We start from the raw sequence: 19,449 nt of genomic DNA, 5'->3' as shown, positions 1-19,449 counted from the left end.
ATTATTTCGTGATTATTGAAGTAACCGGATAGTATGGTGAATTCCTAGTCCTAACCTCACAAGGTATCAAACGCAGATTCACGCAATCAACCTCGCAAGGAAGATCTAAAGATTAAGCTCGCAAACCTAATCAAAATAATGCTCACAAACGTAAACAATTTTATTTCTGGAAATTCGATGATGTGTGTTTCTTATTACACACGGTCCTATTATACTCCTAAACGAGGTCATAATTCGACCCAAACCCTAGCTTGCAAATCAAGCTATCTTTCCTTTTGCTAAACTAACTGGGAAAGTTATTCCCTGTTCCTAAACTAACTAGGAAAGTTATTAAAATACTAATATTAGAATACAATCAGATTTTAGGGTATTCTAATCAAACTAGGATTAGGAAAATCAAGCTTTTCCTAACTTTATTGGCAATAGTAATTAAACTAATTTATTATTCCTACGCGATTTAGGAAACCGTGTATCCTAACCATCCTAGGAGCCGTCCTAGGAGCCGTAATATGCAGCTCCAACGCCTTCCCATTTCAGCATTAACACACTATTCGATCCAAGCTCAAACCCTTTTACTAGTTGAGTCACATTTCGACTAATAAGGATTTCATTTGCTTGTTCCGAGCATGCTCCTGCATCACAAATCCTTTTCAAAATGTAAATATTTCAAAAGTGGCCTAAAATAGCGCAAAATGAGTCGAAACTCTGTCCAAATGTCCACTCAAAATTCGGGCCTCAAAACCCATTTTAAAAACCTCACTTCGAGTCAACACTCCCACAACTACACTACAGTTGCCTAGGATAAACATTTCAAAATTTGTCATTTTCAAACCTCACTTAACACAGTGGCACACTCCCACTTCACGAGTCAAGTCTTTTTTGAGTAAGTGTGCTAAAATGGTCGATCGTGTTTTGATTTGTATTCGATCTCTTTTCCCAGTTTCCAAGATGCCTAGAACTAGTCATGCAAGCGTTAATGGTCAACCGAACAACCCGGAAATGGTAATGATCTAATTCTAGCTGCGCTCATCCATCTCCAAACAAGCCAAGACCAACCTTATGATCGCCTCAATGCTATTGAAGGCCGAATTGTCGCTGTAGAAACTAGGCTTCCTCCTGCAGAGAACGATATTCCCAACATGGTCGTGCATGATGATCCTTCACCTTTTGTTGGACAACCAGAAACCACTCTAGGTCTCACCGACGCTGAAAAGCGATTCCAATACTTAGAGAAGCAACTAATGTACCTTAAGGAAGATGATATCTACAGGGAGAACAATCACAAGTATGAGGCTGTAAATGCTTAACTGCCAACCAACTTCAACATGACTGGCGTTCCAAAGTTCAAGGGACATGAAAACCCTTTGAACCACATTCGTGCCTTCAAAGATTACATGTCTATCAAAGGCATTAAACCATAGATGTTCTTAAGGATCTTTCCTTCATCTCTCGATACTATTTGATACGTGCAATTTATATAGACATTTTAGCCTTTTATTGCACACATTTCTATGTCATTTTCATTGCTTTGTAATACAAAATGCCCCGAATTGGCTACTTTGGTTCGTTTTGTCTCATTTGTAGGAATGGACCTAAAAGTAGTGGAATCGTACCTTATTCGTTCCTCCTAGCATGCATTTTAAGGAGATGGAGAATTTAGAGCAGAATGCCTACCTCGGGAAGCGTGAAGGAAGTCCTTGGAAGCTAACCAGACGAGTTCAAGGCTGTTTCAGTGGCAAGTTACTCGATCGAGGTCTTCTATGGTCGATCGATTGGTTTTGGCAGAGCAAGGAGTTCGATTGAGTTGCTTTTATACTCGATCGAAGTGTGCTATATTGAAGGTGTTCGATCGAGAACCTTATTTGCTGGATCGAAGAGATTGGCTGAGGAATCACTCGATCGAGAGGAATGAAATGCCTCGATCAAGTGGTTTACTTGTTTGCTCGGGATTTTTGTTCCGTGCTTAGGTTTAGTTTAGTTAATAATCTTTCCCCTATATAAGGGAAGACGTCATTAGGTTAATTATCACATCTTATCATACTTACTCTACTCTTAATTACTCTAATTACTGCTAAAACTTTTCCTCCGACTCTTTATTTCCGGATTTAAGCTTTGCAATCATTATTATTTCCCTCCTCTTTAATCTCAATTTAATTCCTTGCTTCCTCTTAATTATTGTTCTCTTGTTAGTTAGTTTATGATTCATCCCGTTAATCTCATTATTATGTCTCCTTTTAGCATACTTATTGTTATTGTTGTTGGCTACATTAAAAGCATGAGTATCTAATTCCCTCTATGTTAGGATTAGGGGAGCCATGGTAGAGAATTGATGATATTGTGAATAGGTTAGATGATTGATTGTGAGAACTATTTTATAACAATATAACTGTAATAAGTTTAGTTGAGTGCACGCTTCTAAACCCCTTTAGTTTGGCTAAATTCGGTCCTGGATCGGAAGATTGGATTGAACAGACCTGTTATGAACAGTAGACTACCATAATGAGGACGAAAGTTAAGTTAGTTGTAATCTAGGGTGGATAGCGAACCGGAAGGACCTTTCCCTTGCCCCTCTCACAGTAGATCATCTGAACTATTTATGACTGATTTAGTGACCTGCCATGGTGAACCGAAATCCTAACATATCTCTCTTTATCTGATCACATATCTTGCTTTTTCTCGCTTTACTACTCTTTTCTCTATTTCTCTTACCTTAAACCTTTATTAGTATAGAAAACAACTTTAAAACCCCCATTTGTTACTAGACAGTCGTGATTAGCAAATAGATACATTAGCCTCCCTGTGTAGATCTACCCTACTTCCGCTAACTTTTGTTAGTTGTCCTAGGTAATTATTTTTTATACTAAGACGATGGTATCACTATTCATTAGCAATGGTTCTACTCTTTGGAGCATAAGAAAATTGCTACTTGGGATGATGCCGCGATTGAGTTCACTAAACAATACGCGAATAATGCTGAAATCCAAGTCAACATGTGCACCCTAGAGGTTCTTACCCAAAATGAGAAAGAAGGCTTCACCGACTTCCTAAGTAGGTGGAGAAAGACTAGCACACAACTTGTTGAACGCCCAGACGAAGCCACTCTTGTGGAAAAGTTCGTGGATAATTTGAGACCCATTTATGCAAACCATTTGAGGTACCAAAACATAAGGTCTTTCAAATAAATGACTGTGCTAGGAACGAGAATTGAAGACGACATCCGTAAGGGCTCTTGTCCAAAACGGTAGGTCGCGGATATCAGGGTTCAACGAGTCGTTTTTATGGCTCTACTAGCAAGACTGATGAGGTTAACCTTATCGAATCATCTGCTAAGAAGAATAACCCACAGAGGAAATTTACCTATGTTAATGAATCATATTCCACTACCCTGAAAAGGCTAATGAAATAAGGTAAGCTCCAACCCATAGGACCTACACCTGACCCAGAGAAGAAATCCAAATTCTAGGATGAGAATCCATACTGCAAATATCATAGAGGCAAGGGACACGATACAGAGAAATGCTTCAAATTAAAACATGTCATTCAGGATATGATTGAAGATGGTCGCTTACCCATACCTCCCGTAAGCAAGCCTAACAATACTCAGAATCCTCTTGGAGTTCTGACTATCACAGATGAAGAATCCACCTTGGATTGTTCACACCTCATTTCTCCAGTCGAGAATGAGATTCATGCACTAGAAGATGAGGGGAGTTATTCCACCATTTCTCCTACCATTGCTGATTTTATCGCATGGACAAAGAGTGTGAGTAGGCAAGTTTCAGAACTGGAAGCTGTAGTGGCATCTCTACGCAATCCAAGCACCGTACCTAAGGGAAACACGCCACTGGCTCCAATTCTATCTAAAGAGTCTACGATTGAAGAGTGAAATTACTCGATCAAGTACAATTGTTGTTCGATCGAGTAAAGCTGAAATAGAGGACGTCGATCGAGAGGATGAAAGTCCTCAATCGAAGGAAGTTACTGAAGAAACCACTCGATCGAAAGGGAAAAGGGGTCGATCGAGTAAAAAGACTGAGATTCGTGTTAAAAGCTTAGAAGAAAGAAATAAAGCTTTGGAAATTCCCATTACGGTCCCTTCATGTCAACGTTCCCTTCGCCGAACTGCTTACCCAGGTACCCTCTTACATGATGTTTATGAAAGAAATATTAACGCGTAAGAGGCTTATTAGTGATCATGAAACGGTAGCTTTGACTGAAATAGGGTCCGCCTTAATTCAGAATAAGACACCACCCAAACAATCTGACCCGGGTATCTATTCTATTCCATGCCATATAGGGACCCACTTAATTGATAATGCGCTATGTGACTTAGGAGCTAGCGTAAGTGTCTTACCATTGTCTCTTGCTAAGAGACTGGGTTTGACCAAATTTCATTGTACCAACATGACCGCTCAGATGGCCGACCGTACATTATCACGGCCACTAGGTGTCTTAGAGGACATACCTGTAAAGATCGGGAAATTCTATATTCCCGTTGACTTTGTGGTCTTAGACATACTCGAAGATTCTTATACACCTATTATTTTAAGACGACCATTTTTATTTACTGCTTGCGCGGTAATTGATGTCGAGGGGAAGACCCTTACTTTTCAGGTAGGTGATGAGGAGCTGACCTTTTATCAGACTAATGCTCGTAGGGCTCATATGCAAATTCAACCTTGCAATGCCTTGCCCTCTACAGACCCTGACACAGATTCTCCGGCTGATAACATTGAGTTTTGTGCTGAGAGCAATATGGAGGACCATTCTGTTATTTCCATTACTGCAGGTATAAACAGAATAGATATTGGAGATTTTGTAGGTCAAAGTACAGTGAAAGTCAAGCTAAATAATGGGAATGACGCGAGTGACACTGCCATAAAGAGTCACAAAGGAAAGAAGAAAGTGAAGGCGTATGTAGACGCGAACTATTCTTCTTCTATCAGTACCCGTTCAAGCTCATGGCAATCCAAGTGGACGGTCCGCAATGCTGAAGGGACCTCCTCCAGTCAGAAGCCCTCTTTTGGGCTGTTACAGTGCATTGGAAGATAAGCGGGAAATGTCCCGTTGTAAAACTTTGTAATTTGAATTTCCGTTAGACTTTTTAAACTGCGTTTAGACTTTTAGACAATAGCGTAGTTAGTTTTAGCATAAGACCGGATATAGACTGCGTATTTTTGTGAATTTGGTTTTTGCGGAAGCATTTCTCTGTGTTTTTATGCAGGTTTGGGGAAGATATGCTACAATGGGATGCGTGCCAAAGGAAAACAACTCGATCGAGCACTTTTGTACTCGATCGAGAGAAATGCCCGGGAAAAGTTCTCGAACGAAAGGTGTTTGGTCCTCGATCGAAAGGTCCAAAAAGAGGGGTTCTCGATCGAGAAGACTTTTATTCGATTGAGCAGATTCGAGGAAACAGTTCTCGATCGAGTGGTTTCAATTCACTCGATCGAGTAACTGCTGCTTATAACACGCAGGGAGTCTTCTTTTCCCTTTTCTATTTTCATTCTAACCTTTCTCCTTCGTTTTTGCGATAAACACCAAAAAAATTCCCCAATCCTCCATTTTTTTCTTCCCCTTTACCAAATTAATCACCTACATTGCGTTTATTGCTTAGTTTTCGACAAAAGCCCTTTACTTTCCCCCTTCAATTCGTGCTATTTGCGGTTTATGTAGGGTTCTAGGGTTTGCGAAAAATCGGCTTTAATCCGACGATTTTCTCGCCTTTTGTTGATTCTTTTGCTTCTAATTGTGGGTAATCATCAAGTAAGTCCTTCTCCCTTTTTTCTTGTTGTTTACATTGCATATTTCGACCTTGATTAGGGCTTAGGGTTTCGAAATTTTTGACATATTAGGGAAAAATCGTGTTACTCTTGTTTAATTTCTATGATAAAAGGATTTATTTGACTAATAGGATGGATAGTAGTTCATTGCCTTCGTCTAGTTCAACTGCTATCCCGTCTATTTCTGAGATAGTGGTCCCTGCTGCTACCACCGTCACTAGCCCTACTGCTACTGTTTCTACTGCTGCTGCTGCCACCACAGCTACTGTCCCATCCACGGTGTCAACCCCTGCTGCGTCGTCACCGTCTGTCACAGCTGTTTTTTCGTCAGCGCTTGTCCCCAGACCAGTCACAGGCCGTGTTTAACACCCTAATTTAATGCGGAAAAATAAACACGTAATTCTAGAATAAAACTGCATGGATATGTTTGTAATAGGTTCATTTGGGTAAAAACCTGTAATTTTTAAAACCTGAACCTGTTATAAAGATATCCAAATTGGAAGGTGTCAAACATACAAGGTCTAACTAGAAGTGTCATAACATAACCATCGCTAAAGTCGCGAATAGCAAATTATACAACCAAATGTAAAGAGGGAGACATATGTCCCTAAAATGTATGTGACATAAAAAGTGTTTAAGGGTCACAATAAAATAAAACCAATCTAGGTTCCAGGGTTACTTTGCTCGCTAGCTCGTCCATGTACCCCATATATGCATCACCTACCTGTCATTCGCATTTTATACAAATACGAAAGCCACAGTCAGTGGGGAGTAACTCCGAGTTCTCCCAGCCACGAAATGTCATAATTAATATAACATGTAAACATAAAAATATGAATACGAATCACACAATGCCTTAGCATATAGATGTTAGACAATCGTGCTTATCATGTGAATAACAATATAACAACACATAGTCCTAGCATGTGAATACTAGACCGACTCATACTACACTATCATGTGAATCACATAACATCCAGGAATCCAAACTCTATCAACCATAGCCGGCTTGTATCTCACCTTCTATGATTTATAGAATCATCAAACAAGAAAGGACAATATATCAAAGACAGGCATAAGTTCTTAGCACCGTCAATAGTCACTCTGTAACTCGAGTCTATACCACGAGGTAGGGAAGGTAATCGAACCGGTATCTTGGCTCAGAGGTTCTATCAAAACATGGCCAAGACACAACACAACCCTAGTCCTAAATCTACGCAGACCTAGACATGCGGATACACACCACCGCACCCAAGACCCACAATTTTTTTTAAAACAAAGTGAGTACCCTAAGGAGTCCACCAAAGGGTTGGCTAGTACTTAAGCTGACCACTTACCCTAAAAGTAAGTAACGAGGTCATGCCCCAACTTGGATATAAACCCACCAAGTCAGGAACACAAAGGCTATTGAGCAGTGAACATACACTCGTCAAAGACTATAAAGGCCTATCTATGATGAAAGCCGAAATACTCACCTAGGACCTAGTCCCAGCTAGTCCCAGCTTGAATACTTTAGCCCACACAACACAAGACAAGTAGGACACCCAATTAACCATAAGAGGGCAAAGAGTCCAACTTTCAAACATAATGCTAACATTCTATCATGTGAAAGGCTATATAAATGTCTATTCAGCAGACAATCCAACTATATCCTCAATGTCATCAATAACCAAATTATAGCTAACCATCAATATTATAATCCAAATTCCAGCTAACCGTTAATCTCATAATTCATGAGAACAAGCTAAAATGGCAACAAGGCAAGAAGACTCAAGTATAAGGCAACCAATTCATCCAACAACCAACATGTGAAATGATAATTACAAATATCAAGCATAGCATAAAACTTCCAATAACAACCAAACTCACCTCAAAGACATACCCTCGACCCTAGTCCCGCGACGGGTCATTGGTCAAATCGAGGCTGACCGGTTTAAACCTAGTTTGACCAAACTCATTCGGTCAAACTGGCCCAGCTCAGAGTCTTGGCCTACTTTGGCCCAAATCATGTGAAAAATGAAAGCAACACATTATCAATCTCCTAAACACTTAACAACCAACAAACACAACATCAACTACTGATGTGACATTAATTCGTCGAGTAACTCGGAATAGTTACCTTAAGCTAGCAAGAGACAAGTAATAACTTGAGAAAGCTTCTAAAACCCAAAATTACTCTTCATCTTCAACCACATATGAGGTACCTAAAATAATTATGTGAAAGGACGATATTAACGAATTATCGTTATATAAAATAAGAGACGGAAATTAATTATTTCAAATAAACCAAACTTGCGCCAAAACCAACTCGACCCACGACCCTAGTGGCCGTTGAACCGCCCCACGCCCATCACCAAACAACCAGCTACTACTCCGCCTAATGGACCACCCAACCATAAACAAAGGAAAGGAAGAAAGGGGAAAAACAGGGGTATGGGTACCCCGTGTCCAACCCAACACCACCCCCTTCAACTCTCCCTCCCCCCACGGTGCTAAGCGACCAAAGAACCATCCCTACCAACACCTATTATGGGTGACCAGATGGCCATTTCTACCGCCTTCCACCATCCCAAAACAATCCCTACATGTCAGCATACACCGTCTCAACTATAAAAGATACCAATTAGCACCCAAAACAATCCATACATGTCAGCATACACCGTCTTAAATATACCACTTACTAGCTAGCATCCCAAATGATCCCTACAGTCAAGTATACACCTTCTCAATCATCTCCACATATCGGTATACACCGTCTCAACTATACAACTGACTAATTAATATCAATAAGGATCCCTATATATAATTATACACCGTCTCAATTATAAAACAGACTAACCAGCATTCGAAATAAACATATTTTACCAGTAATATCGAGTAATCCATTATCGTTACCTTTTTCCGATCGAACTAGTCCTTCATGACTAACAAATCTTCTACTAGACCGTCTATTTTAGTACATACAACCGTCTTATAATAAACAAAGCTAAAAATATAAATTGGGTTTGTAAAAATACATAACGAAAATGAATGTTACTTACATCGGAATGACGAGAACGACGAGAGGAGCGCTATGGAACAAAAATCATTGAAAACGGATGAGAAACGGAGTCGGGATCGGAGTTTGAAGGGGGACGGGAATGGAGGTTGAGCGTGGTGTTGTTGTTGTTGTTTGTTACGATAGAACAACGAAGAAAAGGGGAAAAATAAGGGGATGCGTGAGAAAAGAGGGAGCGACTAGCTAGCTAGCTATTTATTATACGTACGTTTCTTCGTCGTTAAGAAACTTCGATAGTTATTAAAACCGTTTCGAGTTAAATTAAACCGATTTAAGTAAGGTTTTCGAGATAAAACATACTCAATAATAAATAAATTTAATGAATGAAAATAAACTAAACTCAGCTAGTTAACGGAAATAATACGATATCAGCTTGAATCGGAATTATTAGCGATTTTTACGAAACTAACGGATATTAATAAAATTTGCTAATTTAGTGAAATAAGCTCAAAATAGTTAATTTAAGACGGTTTTGTTCCCAAAATCCATCTCGGGTTCACTTAAAACAACTTTTATAAGGACTCGTAAAGAAACGGAAATTATTAAATAAATAAACTCGAACTAACTTCAATAAACTCGAACTAACTTTAAATAAACTTATTAATGATTATTAAAATTAACGTATCGAATTATGATGAAATTAATTAATTAGCTAAGCATATATATATAAATCGTTAAATGATGTAATTAAATTCAAAACAGCAATTAAAAGAATTTTATCCAACTTAATAAAATACGGGGTGTTACAATCACCCCACCTTTTAAAAAGTTCCGTCCTCGAAACTTGAATGTATAAATGAAAGGTGATAAAAATAAAACTGGAATTGGAATCGGTAACCAAAACATTTTAAAGGTTATTTATCGTAAGAATCAAAATTCTTTCAAGAGCTTCAACTAAAATTTTCCGTGCAACGGACTCTCATCGGAGGAACGGAAGTGTTCTCGTTACGTATTCAAGAACATCACATTCCAAATCAAAGATAAGGTCAAAAAGCAAATTATTTGTATAAATCGAAAATCAAAATACTTTCAGAAACATTAATGAAAAGTTTTCAAAAGTATAAGTCTCATACATGGAACGAAATTGCTCTTGTCGTGCACACAAGAACGCTAATTTCCAAGTCAAAGACAACAAAAATCATTCGCCGACAAGCGTAGAACAAGTTAATAAATGTTTCTAATAAAGAGTTCTAACATCCGATCAACGTTAAAATCAAAAGAAAAGGAAATCCATTCAAATTTTTCTTTTGCAAAAGCCAAAATGGAAATAAAGGTTTCACCTTTAAACTCAAAGGGGAATCAAATTCCTGAAAATATAATATTAAACTTTGACAAAGGCATCATAATTAGATCAAAGTGAATAGAAATTGGATAAGATTTACAAAAATCTCAGGTTTAGCAACTCAAAACCATGATAAAGAAGTCTATACTCAAAGAGCAATTAGAGAATTAAATCGAATTTTCATTTTCCAAATCTTTACAAGTAGGGAAAATTTTGTAATAGTAACATAAAATTTTTAACAACAAACCAAAAATGGTAGCTTGAAATATTTAGAAATTGTGCGAAATGAAAAGTAAGTTAGACATCATAGATACAAGTATGCTAAGAGGGTTCAAGTTTAACCAACAAAAGAGGTATAATGAACTTCCTAGGGATAAGAATTGAAGTCAAATTTACAAGGATGTCAAGGATAGAGTTTCACAAGATACAAGTGTCAAACTTAAAGGAGGAGCAAGATGAAGCGAGAAAATGAGGTATGAACAGTAGCGCTTATGATCAAGGAGAAAGGGAAATTAGACAACAAGGAAACGCCAGATACTCAAATCTTAAACAACAATGTCATCACTCCACTAAGGAAACAAAGGGTAATAACCAGGTCAGGAAATGATAGGAAATTTAAAAAGGGATATATGAACATGTCAAGATGTGAGACTAAAAGAGTCGAATCATAAAGATAACTAGTTACCAACCAGTAAGAGATATTAGAATTAGGAAGGTATTCAAGACAAGGAAATAACGAGTAAACTTTTATACTTAAGAATCAAATCCAACCAATGTATGAACGAAAGGGAGGAAAAGGATTAATGGTACGAAAGAGGGTTTTAATGCTTAATCCATACGCTTCCTAAAACTTAAGGTCCTCTCTAACAAGGTCACGCCTATTAGGTATTGTACCTTCATGACAAAACGACCAAATCCCAAACAAGGGTCAAGGTAAAATAAACGCTCGCTTAAAGGGTGATAGACCGGTTAGATACTTCTTCCACCTATCTTATCACATATTAGGATTTCCCTAAAGCAAATCTACCACTCAAGTATAAAAGTATCTCTGTATCTCAAGAACTCGACACAACCTCAATGTTTTAAAAACCAAAGAATAAATTGACAAAGACTTCTCAACAAAGTTCTCAAGAAACAACTAACACAAAATCACATTCCCAATCTATACGGGATTGTTAACATCTAAAAATGGGTTTTCTTCCAAATTCATATTCTAAACTTATCTCATGTTTACTCCTAAGGTAACGACGCTCAACCTACTAAGCTTTCAAATCCCAAACATAAACAACAGAGCCAAGTTCTATAACTTTAATTACATAGGCAACTCATTCCTATCACAAAGAATCCACCAATCGATTATACTCACTTTGTCAAGGAACTAGGTATAAGAATCATTAAGTATGTCTCATCACATTACCTAAGTCTTTCTAACATCACATCCTCTCAAAACCAGGGTTAAGGGTCAGACACAAACAATCTCCTCAAAAGTCGAATTTTCCAACCAAGGTCAACATTCCTCACAAGAAAAAGTACTATCTAATGGCTTTAAGGGAGGATAAGCAAAGAACAAAGGACAAGTTAGGAGTACAAGCGTATCTTTTAAAGTAAAACAGAAGGGAGTTTAGAAGGAGGATAAGCACCAAGAGATTAAGAATAAGGCGAGATACAAAAAGAACGAGAAACATCTTCAAGGAAGTAGAAGCATTCTTCAAAGGTTGAACAAATCTTCAATCCTCAGCAATAGGCACTAAATCTTGATCTTCTTAAAATATAAGTGTCCTTTCAATGGAACGGAGATACTCTTGGCGATCACTCAAGAATATCAATATTCCAATTCAAAGACATAAAAATACATTTTTACACCAACAAATGATAAAACTAATTATCAGACGTCTCCAATAACAAGCTTTAACACTAATTGACGTTAAAACCAGTGAAAAACATTAAAATATTTTCAAAACCTTTAGTTCAAAAATTTCTTTATAATAAGGGTAATAACTCCATTAGCTATAGATAAGCTCACGGTCATTGATCCAAGAACGCAACAATTATTAAATGACAATCAACAAACAGGTTAGTACCTAACAAAGAGCAAACACAAAGAGACTACAACATAAGGTCCTACGTCTACCCATCTTACCCATCTCTCAAGTTTATTATTTTAAGGTCAAGTTATTTATATTGGGGTGCACAAACGTGCGTCGGGAGCAAATATGCTCTGATACCAACTTTAACACCCTCATTTAATGCGGAAAAATAAACACGTAATTCTAGAATAAAACTGCATGGATATGTTTGTAATAGGTTCATTTGGGTAAAAACCTGTAATTTTTAAAACCTTAACCTGTTATAAAGATATCCAAATTGGAAGGTGTCAAACATACAAAGTCTAACTAGAAGTGTCATAACATAACCATCGCTAAAGTCGCGAATAGCAAATTATACAACCAAATGTAAAGAGGGAGACATATGTCCCTAAAATGTATGTGACATAAAAAGTGTTTAAGGGTCACAATAAAATAAAACCAATCTAGGTTCCAGGGTTACTTTGCTCGCTAGCTCGTCCATGTACCCCATATATGCATCACCTACTTGTCATTCGCATTTTATACAAATACGAAAGCCACAGTCAGTGGGGAGTAACTCCGAGTTCTCCCAGCCACGAAATGTCATAATTAATATAACATGTAAACATAAAAATATGAATACGAATCACACAATGCCTTAGCATATAGATGTTAGACAATCGTGCTTATCATGTGAATAACAATATAACAACACATAGTCCTAGCATGTGAATACTAGACCGACTCATACTACACTATCATGTGAATCACATAACATCCAGGAATCCAAACTCTATCAACCATAGCCGGCTTGCATCTCACCTTCTATGATTCATAGAATCATCAAACAAGAAAGGACAATATATCAAAGACAGGCATAAGTTCTTAGCACCGTCAATAGTCACTCTGTAACTCGAGTTTATACCACGAGGTAGGGAAGGTAATCGAACCGGTATCTTGGCTCAGAGGTTCTATCAAAACATGGCCAAGACACAACACAACCCTAGTCCTAAATCTGCGCAGACCTAGACATGCGGATACACACCACCGCACCCAAGACCCACAATTTTTTTTAAAAACAAAGTGAGTACCCTAAGGAGTCCACCAAAGGGTTGGCTAGTACTTAAGCTGACCACTTACCCTCAAAGTAAGTAACGAGATCATGCCCCAACTTGGATATAAACCCACCAAGTCAGGAACACAAAGGCTATTGAGCAGTGAACATACACTCGTCAAAGACTATAAAGGCCTATCTATGATGAAAGCCGAAATACTCACCTAGGACCTAGTCCTAGCTAGTCCCAGCTTGAATACTTTAGCCCACACCACACAAGACAAGTAGGACACCCAATTAACCATAAGAGGGCAAAGAGTCCAACTTTCAAACATAATGCTAACATTCTATCATGTGAAAGGCTATATAAATGTCTATTCAGCAGACAATCCAACCATATCCTCAATGTCATCAATAACCAAATTATAGCTAACCATCAATATTATAATCCAAATTCCAGCTAACCGTTAATCTCATAATTCATGAGAACAAGCTAAAATGGCAACAAGGCAAGAAGACTCAAGTATAAGGCAACCAATTCATCCAACAACCAACATGTGAAATGATAATTACAAATATCAAGCATAGCATAAAACTTCCAATAACAACCAAACTCACCTCAAAGACAAACCCTCGACCCTAGTCCCGCGACGGGTCATTGGTCAAATCGAGGCTGGCCGGTTTAAACCTAGTTTGACCAAACTCATTCGGTCAAACTGGCCCAGCTCAGAGTCTTGGCCTACTTTGGCCCAAATCATGTGAAAAATGAAAGTAACACATTATCAATCTCCTAAACACTTAACAACCAACAAACACAACATCAACTACTGATGTGACATTAATTCGTCGAGTAACTCGGAATAGTTACCTTAAGCTAGCAAGAGACAAGTAATAACTTGAGAAAACTTCTAAAACCCAAAATTACTCTTCATCTTCAACCACATATGAGGCACCTAAAATAATTATGTGAAAGGACGATATTAACGAATTATCGTTATATAAAATAAGAGACGGAAATTAATTATTTCAAATAAACCAAACTTGCGCCAAAACCAACTCGACCCACGACCCTAGTGGCCGTTGAACCGCCCCACGCCCATCACCAAACAACCAACTACTACTCCGCCTAATGGACCACCCAACCATAAACAAAGGAAAGGAAGAAAGGGGAAAAACAGGGGTATGGGTACCCCGTGTCCAACCCAACACCACCCCCTTCAACTCTCCCTCCCCCACGGGCCGCTAAGCGACCAAAGAACCATCCCTACCAACACCTATTATGGCTGACCAGATAGGCCATTTCTACCGCCTTCCACCATCCCAAAACAATCCCTACATGTCAGCATACATCGTCTCAACTATAAAAGATACCAATTGGCACCCAAAACAATCCATACATGTCAGCATACACCGTCTTAAATATACCACTTACTAGCTAGCATCCCAAATGATCCCTACAGGTCAGTATACACCTTCTCAATCATCTCCACATATCAGTATACACCGTCTCAACTATACAACTGACTAATTAATATCAATAAGGATCCCTATATATAATTATACACCGTCTCAATTATAAAACAGACTAACCAGCATTCGAAATAAACATATTTTACCAGTAATATCGAGTAATCCATTATCGTTACCTTTTTCCGATCGAACTAGTCCTTCATGACTAACAAATCTTCTACTAGACCGTCTATTTTAGTACATACAACCGTCTTATAATAAACAAAGCTAAAAATATAAATTGGGTTTGTAAAAATACATAACGAAAATGAATGTTACTTACATCGGAATGACGAGAACGACGAGAGGAGCGCTATGGAACAAAAATCATTGAAAACGGATGAGAAACGGAGTCGGGATCGGAGTTTGAAGGGGGACGGGAATGGAGGTTGAGCGTGGTGTTGTTGTTGTTTGTTCTGATAGAACAACGAAGAAAAGGGGAAAAATAAGGGGATGCGTGAGAAAAAGAGGGTTTTCGAGAAACTTCGATAGTTATTAAAACCGTTTCGAGTTAAATTAAACCGATTTAAGTAAGGTTTTCGAGATAAAACATACTCAATAATAAATAAATTTAATGAATGAAAATAAAATAAACTCAGCTAGTTAACGGAAATAATACGATATCAGCTTGAATCGGAATTATTAGCGATTTTTACGAAACTAACGGATATTAATAAAATTTGCTAATTTAGTGAAATAAGCTCAAAATAGTTAATTTAAGACGATTTTGTTCCCAAAATCCATCTCGGGTTCACTTAAAACAACTTTTATAAGGACTCGTAAAGAAACGGAAATTATTAAATAAATAAACTCGAACTAACTTCAATAAACTCGAACTAACTTTAAATAAACTTATTAATGATTATTAAAATTAACGTATCGAATTATGATGAAATTAATTAATTAGCTAAGCATATATATATAAATCGTTAAATGATGTAATTAAATTCAAAATAGCAATTAAAAGAATTTTATCCAACTTAATAAAATACGGGGTGTTACACCGTGCTCATGTACTGCCTAGTGCTGCTTCACGAGGACGGGGATAGGGATGAGGGGTCCCTACTACTACTGGACACGTTGTTGCCACGTACCGTGCAGACGACTCTCTTGATCGGCTTCCTGATTTTCCTGAGGTATGTTTCGTAAATTCTATTCATCGTAAAAACTTTAAATCTTTAATGCGTTGTGACATCGCTTCCACTAAGTTTTTATGTCGTAATTCACTTGACAAGTTAGGGATTTCCGAGTCTGTAGCTGCAACTTTGAACGGGACTGGGGTGACTAGGCTGACCCCAATAAGTGCTCTGACTTACGAGCAGCTGACCCTTGAGTTTTTCAGCTCTTTTACTTTCTCAGCTGGTGCCTATGACACTGACCCGAAGAGCTCTTGTGTCTCCTTTAAACTGTTCAACCAGACCACCACTTGGACCTTAGCTAAGTTTGGGAGGAGGTTAGGTTTGTCTTCTCACGGCCATCAGGACCCTCCTCAGAAGGTCATGGCTCTACTTTGGCCCACTTTGGCATAGACTCCCTTTGACCAGCGGAAGTTGGCTCACATCCATCTTCCCCCGGCCCGTTATTTTCTTCGTCTCATTGGAGGGACGATTTTTGCCCGAAAGGAGCCTAACAACGTAAACAGCATTGAGTTGTCTATTTTAGGGGGCTATATGAACATTGATAGCGCCGGCCCCTTTGTTCTTAACATTGCTTACTTGACAGCTCAACATTTTAACGATGTCGGGCAGAAGAAGACAGGCACGATTTCCTGCGGAGGCATAGCCTCTTACATTGCCTATTCCCTCTTCACTGACTTCCCCAGAGGCTTGACACATTTAGATAAGGATGCGGAGTTAGATATTAACGTCATGCAGGCGATGTTTTGGTTAGCTGCAGACCAGCGGACCTGGAAGATTTGTAGTTCCAGGTCCGTGACCTTCCCATTTCCCGACCTACCCCGTCTTTTACCTTTGACCAGTTTGTCGGGTAGGTTGCCTCCACCTCTACCTTTCTACCACCTCCCACTTTATCCTTCCACCTCTTCCGCTTCTAAGAAGCGGAAGCGACCTGAGACTAAAGAGGGGTCCACACCGACTCAGGCTGGACAGACGTCTACATCCACGCCCACACCCACGCCGACCTCTATCCCTGCTCCTTCTGTTCCACACCCGATTCTGCCGGCTAAATTTGTCCCCCTTACTCCTTTTGAGGCACCCAAGATCATGGATCAAAGGCGTCATGACAATCTTCTTCTTGAGATATGCATCAGGCAGGCTCGTATTGAGCGGGATTAGGCACTTGGCTTGTTTCCTTTATACGAGTACCATATGATGAGGAGACATCCCATTCCTGAGGGCTGGCCACACGCTTCTTTCTACCGGTACCCAGCGAAGAGGTACCCACAGCCCGAGAGTGAGGAGGACACAGCAGAGAGGGAGAAGAAGGTACGATTTAACCTCGCTGCTGGAGGTCGTCAGAGGAGGCGGGAGCAGGAGCAGGAGTGAGATCCTGACTATACGGTGGTGGTTGAGAAGGAGGAGGTTGACGAGTAGCTACTGGTCAACTCACTTCCCCAGTTTTCGGGCTGGTTTGGGGACGTTCGTTTATTTTGTAAGTATTTCTGCTTTCTTTATTTTTCATCTCCTTTATTTATTTATTCATTCATTTATTGGCTGTAATTATCCCGTTCCCCGTATATATATTGCTGGTGTATGCTGGAGGACAACGAGGGCGTTGTCCGTTTTGGTTTGGGGAGGGTATTGCATCCTTTGACTCTGCATTTGCATTTGTTTTGCATTCACGTTTATTTTTCTGCTTGCATCGTATTTTTATTTCAAAAAAATTAAAAAATCACAAAAAATATAAAAAATTCAAAAACAAAATATCACGTTTATTTTTGCATATAGGTCGAGTAAGAACGGTAGATTTCCATGATGATATTGCACTGTAACTTGTCAATTTCACTTAAGCCTTGCATCAGATTGATAGTTAATAGCTTTTTCATGCGCATAGTCTATGAGTTAATGTTAAAAATACAGCTAAACATATAAGACTTGATCTGAAAAATTGGCAAACTACTTTAAAATTTCTAAGATATTAGAGTCGTATAACTGGTGTCATTCATGACCAGTTCATGTAAGAATTGAGAGTAGTATACTCCTTGTATAACATGTTCATCACTTTACACGTTTATAAAATTCGATTGCTTTTTGCTTACATACATTCGGGTTTGTGGTCGGTGTCACATGCAGGGAGGTGCTTGCAATTTTTTCCTTTCTTTCATTTTCACCCATTTAGCTCCATATTAGCCATACTTAGCCTTTTGACCCATTAACTACACCCAAATTAAGCATGCATGTCAAGCTAGTTTAGTGTAATTTTTGCGGTATTTTTTTCCATTGATCTGAATTGGCTCGTTCTATTTTGTATGGAGTTAGTAGAAAAAGAAAAGAAAGGAGGATATGATGAATTGAAAAGAAAAAAAAAGTTGTGAAAAAATGAAAAAAAAAAAAAAGAGAAAAGATGTGGGCGAGAAAATGAGGAAAGCATGAAAAAGAAATAGTAGAAAAAGAAAAAGAATAGACCGTGCAAAAAAGGGAAGTTTGTGACGGTCTTGCTCGTCTATTTTATTTATATCTTGTTGAGGAGATTGTGTATTTGGTTAGTGAGTTTTGTGCCAAAGAAGGGCACTTGTGTTTGATTTCATAATCAGCTGAGAATTTGATTTGCTTAGTATGGTATGTTTAGGTGCTAGCTTGACGCTTTACCTCCACTTTATCCATAATTGTTTTGCCTTTTCTTACTTGTAGCCTCACTTTCCTAAAATTATTGAAAGCCCTTAGCTGTGACGGGCACTGTTTGGTTGGAATGTATGTATGGTGCTTTGAATCGTCTGTCATTTTTGTTGCATGCATGTTTATGTGGGATCGTAGTTTAGGTGAGTGACTGTTTTCTCTTCTTCTCTTACACATTTATACTTACCATTTGCTTCATGAGAGAAGAGTGACCCGTGAGAGTCTGATTTTAAAGGTGTTGCATGGTCGACAGTTCCGCTTATTTGTAGACATCATACAACTCGTTTGCACTTGACTGTTATAGCTATAATTGTTGGTTTTGATTGCATTAAATCGGTTTAACTGGACAAGTTATAGCTAGCTCTGAGGTTTCTTATCCGTTCCATTAGTTTGTATTAAGTTTACTCGAGGACGAGTAAAGGTTCGGTTTGGGGAGATTTGATACGTGCAATTTATATAGACTTTTTAGCCTTTTATTGCACGCATTTATATGTCATTTTCATTGCTTTGTATTCCAAAATGACCCGAATTGGCTACTTTGGTTCGTTTTGTCTCATTTGCAGGAATGGACCTTAAAGTAGCGGAATCGTACCTTATTCGTTCCTCCCAGCATGCATTTTAAGGAAATGGAGAATTTAGAGCGGAATGCCGACCTCGGGAAGCATGAAGGAGGTCCTTGGAAGCTAACCAAACGAGTTCAAGGCTGTTTCAGTGGCAAGTTACTCGATCGAGGTCTTCTATGGTAGATTGAGTGGTTTTGGCAGAGCAAGGAGTTCGATCGAGTTGTTTTTATACTTGATCTAAGTGTGCTATATTTAAGGTGTTCGATCGAGAGCCTTATTTGCTCGATCGAAGAGATTGGCTGAGGAATCACTCGATCGAGAGGAATAAAATGTCTTGATC

The 19,449-nt window shown here is 38.6% G+C and overlaps 1 long non-coding RNA gene across 1 annotated transcript; it reads right to left on the bottom strand.

The window, feature by feature from the left end:
• Positions 1-6,305: 6,305 nt before the first annotated feature.
• LOC141639937 (uncharacterized) lies at positions 6,306-7,973 on the bottom strand. The gene is made up of 2 exons (XR_012542772.1): positions 7,903-7,973; positions 6,306-6,507 (listed from the first exon to the last, which is right to left on the bottom strand). It is a non-coding gene; the product is annotated as an uncharacterized LOC141639937 (long non-coding RNA).
• Between the last annotated feature and the right edge of the window lie 11,476 nt (positions 7,974-19,449).

Source organism: Silene latifolia, unplaced genomic scaffold, assembly GCF_048544455.1.
Source record: "Silene latifolia isolate original U9 population unplaced genomic scaffold, ASM4854445v1 scaffold_62:4597612-6569265, whole genome shotgun sequence".
Classification (NCBI taxonomy): Eukaryota; Viridiplantae; Streptophyta; class Magnoliopsida; order Caryophyllales; family Caryophyllaceae; genus Silene; species Silene latifolia.
The sequence above is the reverse complement of the archived record's forward strand: the minus strand, read 5'-3'. Positions and strand labels throughout refer to the sequence as shown.